Source organism: Ischnura elegans (genome assembly GCF_921293095.1).
Source record: "Ischnura elegans chromosome 13 unlocalized genomic scaffold, ioIscEleg1.1 SUPER_13_unloc_1, whole genome shotgun sequence".
NCBI classification, from domain to species: Eukaryota; Metazoa; Arthropoda; class Insecta; order Odonata; family Coenagrionidae; genus Ischnura; species Ischnura elegans.
The window spans coordinates 12,005,865-12,022,504 of NW_025791657.1; positions in this window are offsets into that span (position 1 = coordinate 12,005,865).

Here is a 16,640-nt window from a genome sequence, read left to right on the forward strand (position 1 = left end):
TGCCTGTCAAACTCAGAATGGGTGATTCCCTGTTAAATAAGTAATGCAAAGTTTTTATGTGTGCCTTATTTCTTTTGTCCTGTAATGTTTTTATTCTGTTGTTTATTGTGTCAAAGAAGGATAATGGGGAACTTGCATTAAATTTTTTTATTTCACAGGCGGACAGAAAATTATTTTCTGAATACAACAAAGAAAACCGCATGTATATCTGAGTTTTCCTTTGCGAGATATTCAATGATAGATATGACGAATTTTAAAGCGCGGGAAAAACTCCCTCACCCCCAAAGCCACTGCCGACGAAGCCTCGATGACGTCAAAGGTGCCTAAACATCACGCGAAGCTATTGTTTTGATTGTTTGTAATAGTTGCCAGCAGTTGTGAGAGCTTCGTTTGTTAGATGTGTTGATTATTTTATATTTAAAGATAAATGTCCGACGATAGAGGATTGGAAGCCCTCATATTTTGCAACATTTATAATATTAATATCTGAGTAAGGGCATAAAATATAAAACTGGAGCAGTTAAACCAAAAATTTTATAATACCTAAATAACATCGTTGTAGGAGTCTGAGCCACGGCCATTGGAAGGGGGATACGTTAATTGCAAGTTGATGTTATCGACGGCATATCATTCATTTAAGTATGTAATTAGAACGATTTTGATATTTACTAATGTCCACTTACCTTTTATATACAATAACTTCATCCGTTTATTCGTAGGTACCGGAGAATTCGTCGTTTAGGACTGTCTGTACTTGTATTATGGGGTGAATTCCAGTCAACGCAACTTTTGCTCGCTGATTGGAGACATCTAGGAACATTTTTGTGCCAAAATAGTGTTATTTTCAACTTGACATATCCCGTTAAGCTACTGCTAATAATCACAGTGCCAGTGGTTGTAATGCACAAAGTTTGACTAGGTTGAAAAATATCGGCCAAGAGTTATCAGTGTTCCATCGTGATTGCATTGTAAAAAGTGCTATTACGCTATCGATAAATGTCTAACAGTAGTTTAAAAATTGTCAGTGGCGTGCTAATCTCCGTTGTTCACCGTAGATATGACATTTCACGATCACGCTATTGAAATAAAAACTGAGTGAAGTTTGTGATTCCATTATTTCAACGAATAGTAGAGAGAAAAGTCACTTGTGTGGGCTAATTTTAGGGTTTAAATCAGTGAATAAATAGTTGTTTTCATCATAACGAGTTCTGTCATTGTAAGTTGTAGGTGATGAATATAAGAATGTGACAGTGACTTCCAGTTTTTGATAAGAGTATTTGCCTATTTCCCACTATCTTTTTATGGTATATGCTAGTGTATTGTTTATGGATTTACCTATATCATTGAAATGGGTTGTAGCTTGTGTGTGTGTTGGCAGCGGAACCGATTCGCGATATCATACGTGGATTGTGTGCAGACTGTTTTGCTGTGAATTTGTACCGTAGGACAGATAGGACTACCTTCTCCGCTAATTCGGCGTTGCCAAATTCAACAGCACAGCTTACTCTAATGTCAACAGCACAGCTTACGATCGTTATCCTCCAGTATTATAAGTTTCTTTTACATCTCGATTTGCCGCCGACGTATAGCAATAATTTGTCTTAACAAATTCCATGAGGGTTGCGGCATCAATTTTTGGTGTCCTTAAAAAAGGCTGGTGTCCTAACACCCCATGCCACACGCCTTTTAGGCGGCTTGCGGGGTATTATGTAGATGTAGATGAATTTCAGGTGTACTATTTGAACGAGTGGCAACGTTATCATCCATTTTTCTGATAACTAAAACAAACGAAGTGAAACGCTTGTACTTCATCATCCCGATGCCTCATTATTAATATCCCAAGTAATAATCTAGGCATAATAGCAATAGGAAAACTTGCCCAAGAATAACAGAACAAAATAAAGTGACGATGAGCGGCTAAATACTCCCTCAAAACAAATTTTACACCATGCGCTCAGCGTATTTCCTAACTCCCTACGGTTGTTTAGGCACCTATGATGTCACGCCTGGCCTCGGCAACGCTCGGGTGTCTTCGCGCAGTGGTCGGCTCAGAGAAATTTTTCTCGATTTTAAATGCAATTTTTTTAATTTCTTTTGATGTTGAATGGAGAATTTGAAGGTATTTTTGGGAGCTAATGTATCCATTTTACGTATTCAAAATAGTTTTTAGAGCAATCTACGACCCATGCAAGTTCCTCATTATGTATTTGTTTAATGTGTTAATTTTTTATATTGCTGAGGGGGGGGGAAGTGTGGTATCCCTAAGCCAATATGTGTTGGCGGCACAGGTTGCTCTCTCGTTTTGCGAAATATATTTGTCAGTTGTTTTGAATGAGAAGTCAGTCGCAATAAAAGGTGCTGAAAAAGAACCGCGTTGTCCCCTGGAGTTAGTGATTGATCCCCTGTAAGCTGGCGAATCCTCGAAGACACGACACTAGGCAAAAAGCCTAGCCATGCTTATCTATTTTCATGTTAACAAATCAAATTCTATAAAACCGCTTACCTTCTGACAGAATTATCACACTCCTTATGGAGTAATCTTATAGTGATCTGCGTCTATTCTACTTAGAAGCTATTAGTCTTTATGCTGGACCCCATATTTTCTTCCGTACTCCATATTTAGGTATATTGTGACATACCGACCATATGTCCGGTATTTCCCTCGCTGAGTAATAACCCGAGTAGGGGATGATCGCATATGTGTGGGTGAGCGTGCGTATGACTGTGTGTGTGTGGATAGATTGTCATGCCCCGGGCATGAGGTATATGTGATTCACCAGTGTTTTGTGTTTGTCAGCACGGACCGATGGTTGCCCCACTCGACGGAGAGGCACAAGTGAAACTCCTCTTACCTAAAAAAAACCCATCCCTTGTGTATCATTCCCCTCCACATGAGTATAAATCCGCGAAGAGAGAGAGCCTAAAGGCGAGAAATGCTAGCCCGGTCCACGGGGAGAGAACGGGATTGGTGACGTGCCTGATGGTCGTCATTTCTGGGGGTGACCAGAGAGTGCTGTTGGAGGACGAGATTGTTCTACGGAGATAGCCAGAAGCAGAGCGAGATGGCAGACGAGCGACAGACGGGACCAACGCCCAGAGGTCGGGAGGAAGACAGCCCTCGATCCCGCGGACACTTGGGTCGAACGCGTCGCATCATTGACGGCTCCTACTGCTCAGGCTCCCACAAAACCGTAAGAACGTCGCAGTTAGCGACCCGTCCTCGTGCTTGTTCGCCCAGACCCGAGTTACTTCCCAAATTGTGTAGCCAGAATATTGGTTCTCTCTCTCAATCCCTGTGCGCCGTATCCATCAACAAACTGTTGACTCATTGTCAAAAATCTGATTCAGTGTGATCACGAAAGCAGACTAAAGACTTGATTAGGGCATATTGTAAACTCAGCCCACATTCTATAAATCACGAATTGTTCTTTTTGTTTTTTGGAGGGGGATAATTGAATCATATCATATTGTGCATTTTTCGTTCACCTCATCTTCATCAGGGTATTTAATTTCGATAAATGTGTGTGTATGTTTGCAAGTGGAATATATATTTTTTTGTGTCTCAAATTAATCAACAATGGTTCGATCATTCCGTACTCGGGACTATTGATGCCCTCCCCACCCAATAAAATATGTGGCGTTTCATGCTCCGTCACAATGTAAAGATCCCATTAGCAAAATAAACACATTCCACATCAGTTAATGAGACACCACTGTGTAAAATTATTATTTAGTGATTATGTCCTTTTAAATGAAACTACTGTAAGACCCCCGATTCTCTAAGGGGTGTCGCCGATCAATTGACAGGGATTTTTGAAAGGAAACTCATAGATTACGGAGAGATGATTTTATTATTGTCCTCGGTTACATACTCCGCCGTCACGCGTCCGACTACCGACGAACGCCTCTCAACAGCCCGCCTTCGCTGACCTCCCCTCCTCCTCCTCCTCCCTCCTCAGCCATCGTGTTTCTTTCACCAAGCTCTGCAGTTTCCCACGGGAGGTTGGAGCAGCCACTGGATACGCGGAGGTAAAGCGATCCAACCCTTCGCAAAGACAGAAACTTGGGAAGGAATATGAAAGAGAGTGTAGGTGATGGGTTGGGGCGTGAAAAGGGTGGGAACGGAAGTGACTCTGCTGTTTCTGTCTCTTACACTACTATGAAAATTATTATTGAAGAAGAATACAGCAAAAGAATAAAAATATTATGATTTTTTCATTTAGCAGTGAAGATTCTTACCCTCAATCTCTGTTTTAAGAACACTCAAGTAAAAATTTCTCCCTTGAAACTCACTGCCTTGCTTCTATGCTGAAACTGCATTGAAACTGAACCAAAACCAGTGGAGTTTGGAAGAGAGATGGCAGTGCAGAAGCAGTGCAATTAAGAACTCCAGCTACTCCAATGAAACTCCCTTGGCTACTAACTACACTGAAACTTCCTTGGTTACCAGCTAGACAAACTGCCTTGGCCAGCTAGACTGACAATCCATTGGATAGCTAGGCTGACTCTCACTTGTTTGTCAGGCTGAAACTCCCTTGTTTGGCTGAATAAATTTCCCCTACCCAATCCATTAAAATTCCCTTGTCAAATCGTATGAATCACAGTAAATTGACAACTTGTGCAACCCAGCCCACAGTGGATGATCACATAACAGATTTCTCCCACAATTTTGCATGCATAATAAAAGATAAAGGGTGGACAGGTGATTGCGATCAACAATAGTTATAACTGATGACCACAACATTTTTCAAGACACAATTTATTAGAACATGAAAATACATCAATAAATTAGTAGCTGTTAAAAGCACATACAAAAAAATTCCCAATGAAAGAATTCATGGAAGTTAAATGCTCCTGCAATAGAGAAGAAACATGACTGATGAGTCTCAAACGACTAAACTCGTAATCAAATTAGCAAAATTGTACATAAAAATATCTCCTTTCCTTGCCTTATTAGTTATATGGTGCATTAATGTGAATCATTCAAATTATAGAAAGCAAAACTTACATTATCACTCACCCACCATGTCCAGCAGTTCGTCGTTCCTTTTCCTCTCCGTCCATTTCACCCTCTCCATTCTTTTCCATACCCACATCTCGAATGCCTCCAATCTTCTTTGATGTTGTAATGGAGCCATAATATGAACTGAGTCTATCAAGACCCTTCTTATCCAATTTTGTTTCTGACAGCCATTTATTTTTTTAGCGGTTGATTTGCAGGCACCCCTATATTTTTTTGTAACGGCATTGACGAGATTTTAAAAATCATGTTTCACGAAGACTGACAGCATTTCTTATTTGTTGATTAAGAAGGAGGTGAGTTGTTTATAATTGTAACTCCCTCTACAGAGTATTGAAGGAGAGGGGTCAGCTGATGACAACTTGAGGTCTTCTACTGAAACAGAGGCCTGCATTCGAGATGCGATTGTAGTCACTTCACAGATAGCCAGTGACGCCGACTTACAAAAAATATTGGGGGGGCCCAAACAGGGGATTTTGCCGCGGGAAATTTAATAAGTAGTTAGTTTTAAGTTTTTTAAGCATTTTAGAAGATTCATATGATCAAAATTAGAACCCTGATAACTCGAATCTCGATATCTGGACCATTCGGGGAAAATTGACAGGTCTGATACATTTTTTCCTCACACCTATAACGAATTTTTAGGGGGCTCGGGCCCCCTCAAGCTCCATGGAGTCGGTGCCACTGCAGATAGCACGTTCAATCCAACCAACTGAAATATTAATTCCTGTGCCAAACCTCCAACTGCCCACAAACAATATGTTGGTAAGATATATTCTCACATACGTTAAATCTGAGTTGAAAGTTCCGTTCCTTTAATTTTAGTTGCATTAATATATAATATGCTATTCGTGAGACTAAAATGGGTTTGTCTAGCATTAGTATATGCATTTCTATCGGGTGTCTTCTTTTAAAGTAAAACCTTTAGCTGATTCATAGAAGACAAATTGTCTAATCACGCTTATCCATTTACTCGTAATTCAAAACTTGTTCCATACCTCCAATGTTCTGTATTAAATTTCGGACATCCTATGTAGTAAGTATATGGTAAACTGTCTAAATTCTACTCAAAAAGCCAGTAGCCTTAGCTGTAACTCGGCTTGTTCTCACGATTGGTTTCTATTCGTTAAAGCAATCTTTTTAACTTCAGTATGGGAACTTCCGTAATTACGAGCATGGGAAAGCAATTGCATCTCTCACCATAACACTTTTTGGGACCATATCTATAGTGTTCTGTGGGGGTTGCCTGCTAAATTACAAGCATAGTCCTAGCTTACAGGATAATGTTAGCTCAGGCTTAGGTTACATGATAGTAAGAGATTTTAATAATATATGCTCAGATGTTGATATTTTTCATCAATTAAAATTTTCATTTTAAAATTCCTTACAAACCCATATTTATTACCTACCTTCTTAGTCTGTTTCATGCTTAAGAACAAATTTCAGTATATGTATAACTATATAATTTATTGCCTGTCTATTTGTAACTATTTTGTTTTAATTTAAAATGTGTTTATCTAGTTTTACTCTTCATTTTCTTTTATTCGTGTTTCCATCATTGTTGCAAATGAAGATTAATATTCGTATCGTACTTCTTAATAGGCATGTCTAATATCCCTTGTACGCTTTTTACAGTATATACATTTTTTGTACGGATAATTGTGCAATTCCTGTATTTTAATTTGTAAAAGGACTTGTGCCCGTTAAAATAAATATATTGTGACGAAAAGCCTCGTCACGGCTCATTCTGCGTCCGCGTCTTTTTCCCTATTCATGTTGGCGCGCGGCAACAGCAAGCGATGAGCGACCTTCTTTTTTTTTCTTGTGTCGTCTGCTATCATTTAGCATGTGTTTTGTTTTTTAATGGGTATATAAGGCCCGGTATTGTGGGAACTCGGTGGTCGATTCCGGAGAAAGCGGTGGTTGATCCGCTAGAGAGGACGGAGGCCAGCTGTGACCGTGCCGAGGTGGGGCAATAAGACGGGGCCGCGGCAGAAGAGGGCTACGGCATTCTGGAGGTCGGGCAACGCAACCAGGGGAAGGCGTGCCGGAGAGGAAAGCGTGGAGTACAGCGAGGCACGAGAAAAGTGTCCTCGATTTTCCGTCAGGACATCACGACATCGTCCAAGGATTCGCGGGATGTAGTTCCCCGCGATCGACGCATCGTGACCCGGCGACCAGGATTCGGACCCGCCGTCTTTGACACTTAAGTACTCTAAACCCTCTCCCGGGACGGTGAAATAATCCCGATCCTCCCCCGCTCCAGCCAGCCCACGCGCCCTGAGCGAATAAAGTCCCCAGTGTGCACGTGTGTCATCCTAATAACCATGTGGTTCCTGGCATAAACTCACGTCACTCTTTCTCGGTCTAAAGACCATTTTAAATTGTATCACTATTCTCCCGTTCGCGTCATCCCATCTGGTTGACGTCAGACTCATTTTTGATTGAACGGAACGTGGAGCGTGTAACATTTGAAAGTAGAACAACGAACATTACCCATAATTGCCTATGAAGTGCAGTGGTTTTTGTCGCAACTCGAGCAAGATAACGAGTGCCCGTGTCATAGCAATCATTGAGATATTCAGTGTTATTTTTGTCCATTTTTGTTCATTTACCCCAATAGTCATCTCATCCCTCATTTATTAGATGTAAGATTTCTTTCTTTTTGTGTCTGGTATATTTGCTTCGTTTTTCTTTTTTGCAAGTGTATCATTGATGTCTAACCCAAGTCAGCATCACCTTTCATCCCTCATTAGTGTTTAAGGACAAAAGTGTTCGTTTTATTTTCTCTGAATAAATTTTTGTATGACAGTTATTCGCTGTGTACGAGGTCATTCATCCTCTTGCTGTGCCATTGCGTTCAATGCCGTGAGTTCCCCTCTTCACCGCGAGCCCCAGAACCTACGAAAAATTAAGAACTCGGATCGTGATCCCAGTTCGACGGTGCACGGCAACCGGGCGCGTACCGTCGCAATATGTAGTATTATTGTTTGTCACCGAAGCCGCTGGGCGCGGTTCATGGGCGTCTAAATTGGCGTTTACGAGGTAGGGAAGGCTTATGTAATTTTGTGTGAATGTGTGCGTGTGTATGTGAAGTGAACGTGCTGTGTTTTTCCATCCCCCCTCCCACAATTCATCCGCCTAGTTCAAGAACGGAATTTTCCTATGTGTACGGGACTAGCAGCAAGTTTACCCAAACCCCCCCCCCTTGAGAGAAGAACACCTGCACATAGTGAACGGAAGGTGATGTAACCCGCTACTCAGGTAAAAATTTCTCCCTTGCAACTTGACTGAAACTGGGCTGAAACTACCTTGAAACTCACTGCCTTGCTTCTATGCTGAAACTGCATTGAAATTGAAACAAACCAGTGGAGTTTGGGAGAGGGATGGCAGTGCAGTAGCAGTGCAATAAAGAACTCCAGCTAATCCAATGAAACTCCCTTGGCCGACTAAACTGAAACTCCCCTGGCTAGCTACACTGAAACTCCCTTGGCCACTAACTAGACTGAAACTCCCTTGGCTACCAGCTAGACTGAAACTCCCTTGGCCAGCTAGACTGAAACTCCATTGGATAGGTAGGCTGAAACTCCCTTGTTTGGCTGAATACATTTCCCCTACCCAATCCATTAAAACTCCCTTGTCAAATCATATGAAACACTGCAAATTAACAACTTGCGCAACTCAGCCAACAGTGGGTGATCACATAACAGATTTCTCCCACAATTTTGCATTCATGATAAAAGATTAATGGTGGACAGGTGATTGCGATCAACAATAGTTGTAACTGCAATGACCACAACATTTTTCAACACACAATTTATTAGAACATGAAAATACATCAATAAATTAATAACTGTCAAAAGGACATACAAAAACATTCCAAATGAAAGAAGTCATGGAAGTTAGATGCTCCTGCAATAGAGAAGAAACATGACTGATGAGAATCACAAACGACTTAACTCAAAATCAAATTAGCAAAATTGCACATAAAAAACTCTTATTAGTCAAAAACTTATTAGTTATATGGTGCATTAATGTGATGCATTCAAATTATAGAAAGCAAAACTTAAATTATCACTGGGGAAGCATGCGCTTTGCATCATAGTTCAATGAAAAACGAAGAGATGACTCGTTACTTAGGCTATGTGTGAATTCTAAACGAAAACTACGCAAGATTTCAAAACATTCAGCAGTAAATAATAAGCAGTAAATATACATTGCACTATAGCGAAACCCACCTGCATTCCTTATTTCTTCGAAAGCCCGCTCGAGCTCACCGCGTCCGATCCTCCGCAGGATGACTTACGGACGGCACGGCATTGATGACCGGTCGGTGTATTCAAGGGGACTACATTACTATTGTAATATTCGTGGGTGTATTATCCTCCTCGTCCGAGGTATCCATGAGCCAGGAAAAGTGGATGGCAGTCTCCAAGGCGTTGAAAGAAGAATTCGTTATTGGCGGCATGAACCCCGAAAAATGAGCTCGAAATCCTTAAACCTGCCTGGATTAAAACACAAATTCTATGTCAACGTTCTCATGGCTAAACATGGAAGGAATAATTATGCCATCAGAGAAGTTAAAACGCTTACCTTCAATTATGACTGCAGTCACCACCACCGACCTCGTTCTCCCCTTCACCTTAATTTCGATTAATTCTTGCCGTTAACAACCATCAAAGTGCCGGGAAAATAATTATGCCATCAATGATTTCATGCCAAAACCCACGCTCACCACTCGTCTGTCGCTCCTAGCAATTTGAGAGAAATAACGGCAATCGACAGATTTACGCGCGGGAAAAGATGTACGTGTTGCCAAAAGCTAACTTTAAAAAATACATTGCCGCTGAAAACCGGGGTCGCTTATATGTCCGGTAGATGGGTTCTTTATGTTGGAAAAACTTACGATGGGTAGCACACACGCAGCAAGGGAGAAGCAGTTCAAATTTATGAGGGTGAGGGGATACCCAAATGTTGCAGCTGATCTGTGGCAAGGCAGTAAAGACATGCGACAAGAGATGCAGTGGTGTCATAAAGTTGGCCTGGCCTGAGGCTATTACCCAGTTCAGTATCAGTGGGGCACACATGCAGCAAGGGAGAAGCAGTTCAAATGCAATGGACTTGCAAGGGAGAATGGCATCAGAGTTTCAGTTAAGTGCCCTTTTTCTTGTTGAGGACAATGCAGTGCAGTGCAGTTACAAGGTTGTTTCAAGACAGTTTCCACAAATTCAGCGGAGTTTCAGCCCAGAATCAGCTCTATTTCAAGGGAAAAATTTTTGCTTGAGCAGGCTCGAACGACATTCTACCCCGTAAAGCATTTACGTGTACCCTTTCATTTACATTTCTCCAAAACGATAAATCCTGTCCCGATTCTACAGCAACGGTAATGTAGTCAAAACGTCTTCATTAATGATCTACCCACTCGGATGACCATTCGGCCTCAAGCTGACGACTTGGCAATTATTTCCACGTCCTTCAATCAAATCAGTGATGTGGACTTCATCCCGGATCACTTGCACTAAGTGGAAGACTGGATTACCACCAGAAAGCCTCAACTTAAAACTAAAAAATTAAGGAGATGCAGTTTACAAGGAAGAATAAAGGCTCTACCTGATTCCTCATTTACAATGGCTCCTATAGAACCAGGCGAGGAAAAACACAATAAAATTTCTAGGAGGTATTGCAGATGAAAATATGACTCAGAGCGTAACAACACAGCACCAATCAATTGTGCAAAAAGTGCATCTCCTGCCATAATACTGTGAAAATTTTTTCTATGGTTTGATCCAGCCAAAACTAACGTCCGCCTATCCCGGTTAATCCCTCCAACGTCCATTCGATATTCGAGCATATCTCTCTCACAGTTCCATCAAAATCTGTGTTGGTCGTGAATACTTCCGTGACCGTATCTAACTGATAGCCTATTCGTTTAGCCCCCCTGAAAATTTCCTCTCCCTCCTCTCGGCTTTCGGACTGCAATGTTTGAGCTGCATGAGGCAGTTTAAACACTTATTCACAGCTGCATGTTGTACAAATGTTTCCAGTAGTAATGGAGAAAGCCAAGCAGAGGGAAGAGGGAAGGATTCGTGGAAGATGCAGCTCACCAGGCGGGAAAGATATCCCTGAAGGGTCTGCATTTATTCTCTCACAATCAGCCCGTGGCAAGCATCGTCTTCCCTTCCTTCGATGCTTGGGAGACTGACGGAGAATAAGGAAGAGGGGATGGCGGGAAGGAAAGGGGAGAAGCGAGGGACAGGTAATGACCTTGAAAGGTGAATCTCTCGCCTCTTGCTCGCCACTCCAGGGACATCAATTAGCTCTTTGAGAATTAAAACTGTCGATACGACTTCCGCCTATGCCGTGAGTCCTCTAGAATATACTTACTCTATGGTTATGTATTTATTTTTGCTGTTTCAGAAAAAAAATTGGAATTGGTGTCAGCCACAGCTGAAGATTCAAACAAACTTTCCATTTCGTACCTTTATTTCAATTTGCCATACACACGGCAAATATTCATAAAAAATCGAGTAGACATGAAATCTCATCAATTATCATAAAAGTCCACAGCAACCTAACTTGTTTCATACCGGGCAAGGGTATAGACTAACTGCCCACCAAGTCCATAGAATTATTAACACAGCGTTGTTATAATAAATAAGGCACTCAAAAAATTATAAGCACTTAATAAAACTTAAATATTGATGCATAATATGAGTACTTATTTAAAGGCCGTATTCAGAAACGGTGATTCAACTTGCAACGGCGCGCTCTGTTGACTGCTATATCCAGAAACCTCACTACTCCAAATTGGTGGGAGATATGTTGCCACATTCATTTTGGACTAGGTTGATTACGCAGACGAATGTAGCGACATTGAAATCAAGAGGAACTAAGGGAAATAATTGAATAACGAATGTCTCAACGTGAGATGTGCGAGGTCGTTCTTTTCAAAGATTCCATCTTTATGATTCAAGTCATTGGGGTGATTCCAACAACTGATTCAGTCATTTCGATCATTCAATCATTTTGATCACTCAATCATTTTGATTGATGACCTGGAATTGATTGAATCAAGGAAGGAGAAGATTGAAACAATTCAACCAATGAACACCGATGATAGACGGATAAAAACCTATCCATTGAAATGAATCGCGTGACTTAAATGAATTATGATCGAGATATTGAAGAAACTTATTTCAATAAACGCAATATGAAAACTATAGTCAACTGCTAATTTTAAATGAATCATCTCCTGTAATAAAGTGCTAATAGCGATACCGTATTTGAAGATACGGAGAAATATTTTTGCATAGATACATTCTTGGAGAGATTTACGAATTTTGAGGGAAAGATGTTTCATGAAAACAATCATGCACGCATTTGTAAAAGCATGTCTGAAATAAAAGAAATCCGATCTCGGATTAAGCATGCTAAATCCAATTGATCTTCTCTCATTAAAGTCTAATGTTGCTCTTGAATCACCCAACACCGATACTCATTGCTATACTAAAATTTTCGAGGGTGCAAATCATAGATGTGCCAAGTGCAATTAGATAATTTCATGCAGAATGTTTTTCACACATTTCATCAGAAGTGACGATGAAAAATAAAAGATGAAATCAAAGTTTTTAAATATTGTTCTTTTAGTTACCATATTTTTCCCAATGAATTGCGGAAACGCAATATGTCAACATTTTGTAAATCATATTAAGGGATGAATATCACCATTACTTCCGAAAATTCATCTTAAGTAGGCTTAAGCAATCCGGAAAATACGAGAAAAAGAAGATGAAAGTCGCATGTACAGTCAGGGTAATTACGGCTTAATTATGTGTTTAAATTATCTGTCGTATGTCAATTAACATTAATGAAATTACCTGCTAATACAGCACGGATATAAAAAATACATTGCGTAATGGGCGAAAAAAGCGATTATATGAAAGTAAACGGATGAAATAATCAATTGGGTTCACAACGCACAACATAAATATTTTCACACCAAGAGTAGGAACTTTGAATCAATCACTGAATAAATAGGAAGTCTGGCCGATTAATGATTGATCCAAATACCGAAAAAACGGAAGTCCAAGCGTGTAATACGATGTTTTCCTAAAATATAATCTATTTGTACACAGCAGGGAAGTTAATTTGTTCATGCCTATAGATGGGACACAGTTGCCAGTAAATTTATGGCCACTTACATGAGAAGGAAATTCCCTGAATTCATCATTTAAGCCTTAACCATGGCTGGCAATGTTTTCAAGAGGACGACTTTTATTGTCATTTAAGCAAATAATTGCTTAGTGATTGTGGCTGGCGAATTAAAAAAAAGACCCATTATTGATGTAATAATTGACAGGAAAGGGCTTACAGGAACAAGTAAAACAGACGAGTCACTCAGTTTAACACTCTCTTTATCAATCGTAAAATATCACCAACTTAATATTTTCATAGAAATTACACAGAGGCAATACATTAACTAACGTCAATAAGACAAATTAACATTGATTAATAAAACATTGAACATAGATATTACACAAAAAGTTATTATTAGGACAAGATGCCTCAAACTTTTGTCGAAAGTGTTGAAATATATGGCCTACATTTAAATGTAAATAAATTTCTACCAGTAAAAAATTAGCAGTAAAAAACACAAAAATAAATTATTTAATCCTTGAAAATATGGTAGAGTAAATTTACTCAAACATTTATGAAATTAGGTCGCAGACCCAACTGAACATTGTTATATTATTTTCAACATCATAGTACAATTTTTCCATTAAAAAATCAGTAATCGTATTAATAAGAATTATTTACCTTGATGGCTTAAGAAAGTCAATTAGATTACTAAGACCTAACACTGAGGGCTTGCAAATAAAGAAAAGTTGGATCTACTGAGAGAGTCTTTTTACATTCATTGCAAGAATGAGGCTTCTTTCCTGTGTTCCCGAATGTGTAAAAGAAGGTTTTTTTGGAAGAAGTAGACTTCACATTCCTTGAATGTGTAAGGTTTTACCTTTTTATGAGTGCGGATATGAACGAAAAGGCTTCTCTTTTGAGAAAGAGACTGCTTAGTCACGGCAGGAATGAGGTTTCTCCTTTGCATGAGTCCGAATGTGAACGACAAGTCTGTTCTTTTGATAGAAAGGTTTTTAACATTATCCGTAGAAATAAGGTTTCTCCTTCGTATGAATCATCATGATTTGGACAATGTTGCTCTTGACAGAGGAAAACTTATCACATTCCTTGCATGAGAAGGTTTCTCCTTTGTATGAGTCCGAATGTGGATGACAAGGCTGCTCTTTCGAGAGAAAGACTTTTCACATTCTCCGCAGGAATAGGATATCTCCTCCGTGTGAGTCCGAACGTGATACACAAGGTCACACTTTCGGGAGAAAGACTTTTCACATTCATTGCATGGATAAGGTTTTTCCTTCGTATGAGTCCACATGTGATTGACAAGGGTGCTCTTTAGAGAGAAAGACTTATCACATTCATTGCATGAATAAGGTTTTTCCTTCGTATGAGTCCACATGTGATTGACAAGGGTGCTCTTATGAGAGAAAGACTTATCACATTCATTGCATGAATACGGTTTCTCATTTGTATGAGTCCGAATGTGATGGACAAGGTTGCCCTTAATAGAGAATGACTTTCCACATTCATTGCATGGAAAAGGTTTCTCATTTGTATGAGTCCGAATGTGATGGACAAGGTTGCACCTTAGAGAGAAAGACTTTTCGCATTCATTGCATGAATACGGTTTTTCCTTCGTATTAGTCCGAATGTGGATGACAAGGCTGCCCTTTGTAGAGAAAGACTTACCACATTCATTGCATGGATAAGGCTTCCCCTTTGCATGAGTCCGAATGTGACATACTAAGTTGTCCTTTCGAGAGAAACACTTGTCACATTCATTGCACGAATAAGTTTTCTCCTTCGTATGACACCGAATGTGACGGACGAGGTCACTCTTTTGAGAGAAAGACTTTTCATATCCATGGCAGGAATAAGACTTCTTAGCTATGTTTCGACTACCTGTGCATGATTTCCCATCTAAAATGAACCTTGTCCTCGCTTGCCTCACATTTTTCTTCTGCCTAGTTCCTCCTAAGTTTTCCTTAAGAATCCTATTTCCCTTTTGCCCCACCACTTGTCTTTTACATAAAAGCTGATTTAAACTCTTGGAGGAGGTGGGCTGGCTAGAACTAACAGTCTCCTTTTTTGGAGCAAGACTTTTGAGGGGCACATCTTTTCCAATTGACAAAGTTTCTTTCTTCACCTTCTTTCCTTTCCTTGAACGTGATGCTCCAATTTTTGGTTCAAGGAGTGCAAAAAAGGCTGAGGCTCTTTCAGGAGCAGGGAGCTCTAGAAAAGAAATTCACATGAAAAATAAGTAAGAGATGAAATCTGTAACTCTTTACCCTTATTTATAACAGACATTAGACAGATATCAAGGTAGCCTCTTTGACTGACCTTTAGGTTAGGTGCTTTTAAGGCGTTAGTTTATTTTAAGGTGGTTTCCAAATGATTCTTCACAAATTGAGTGGTACTTCTCCTCAGAGAAAATGTGGCAAGTTTCGCATGTTAACCACAAGTATCTACTCCAGAAAACAACTCAGTGTAATTTTACATGAACAGAAGTAATCATAAACTCAATTTACCAATGGCATGCATACACATAACATTGAATTGAAAATTATCATTATTATCAAACACAACAACTTCCTCGAATTGCAAGGCTTAAAATATGCAAAATACATAGTCACAGGAACAACGGAGGCCATAAGGTAATTGAAGCTAACAAACAAATCATTTCCAGCTTAATTAATCTTTGGGGGAAAATAAATGGCCACAAATATATGGTTTACTATATATAATCATCTTCAAGAACAACAATTACTAAAAAAAGAAATTTTTGTGTTGGATAACCAACGACAACAAAAGCATTAAGTGAACACCACATTTTCTTAGGGGCGGATCGCACTATGTCAGAAGAAACTTTTGCAACCACTTTACCTTGCAATATTATAAAAAAAAATTTCAAGTACAAAGGCATGGTGTATAAATGATCTCATACATAGGTTAACATTAAGGATGAAAAGATCCAATGCCTCATATCAAAATATCCGCGGATATTACCCTTCATCAGATATAAAGCAATAAGAACAGACTAGTTAGAGAGAATGTTAAGACAAAATGCACAATACTACCACAATTTTAATAAAAGGCTTTCCATGCAAAGAGGAACTGCATTGGAAAAACTATACAATTCGTAACTCATCAGTAGCCTTCCCCCACACTACTTCCCAACTCCATCCTAGGGCCACCTAACATCTTCCGGTTTCACTAGCGGAGCATGTATTCCAGATTGAATTGACTATAGATTAAGTCTTGTAAGCAATCGCAGTAAATCCTGATTCATGAGTGACTCTGTAAGAATGTCTATTACAATTCTATCTATTGATTTACAGACACCTTTATATTTTTATGTAATGGCATTGACGAGATTTTAAAAATCATGTTTAATCAAAGAAAAATTTCTCGGGATTCCCTCCGGGTGTTATATTGGGTTAATTCTTCCAACGTTTCGACGGCTAAGTCTGCCATCGTCTTCACT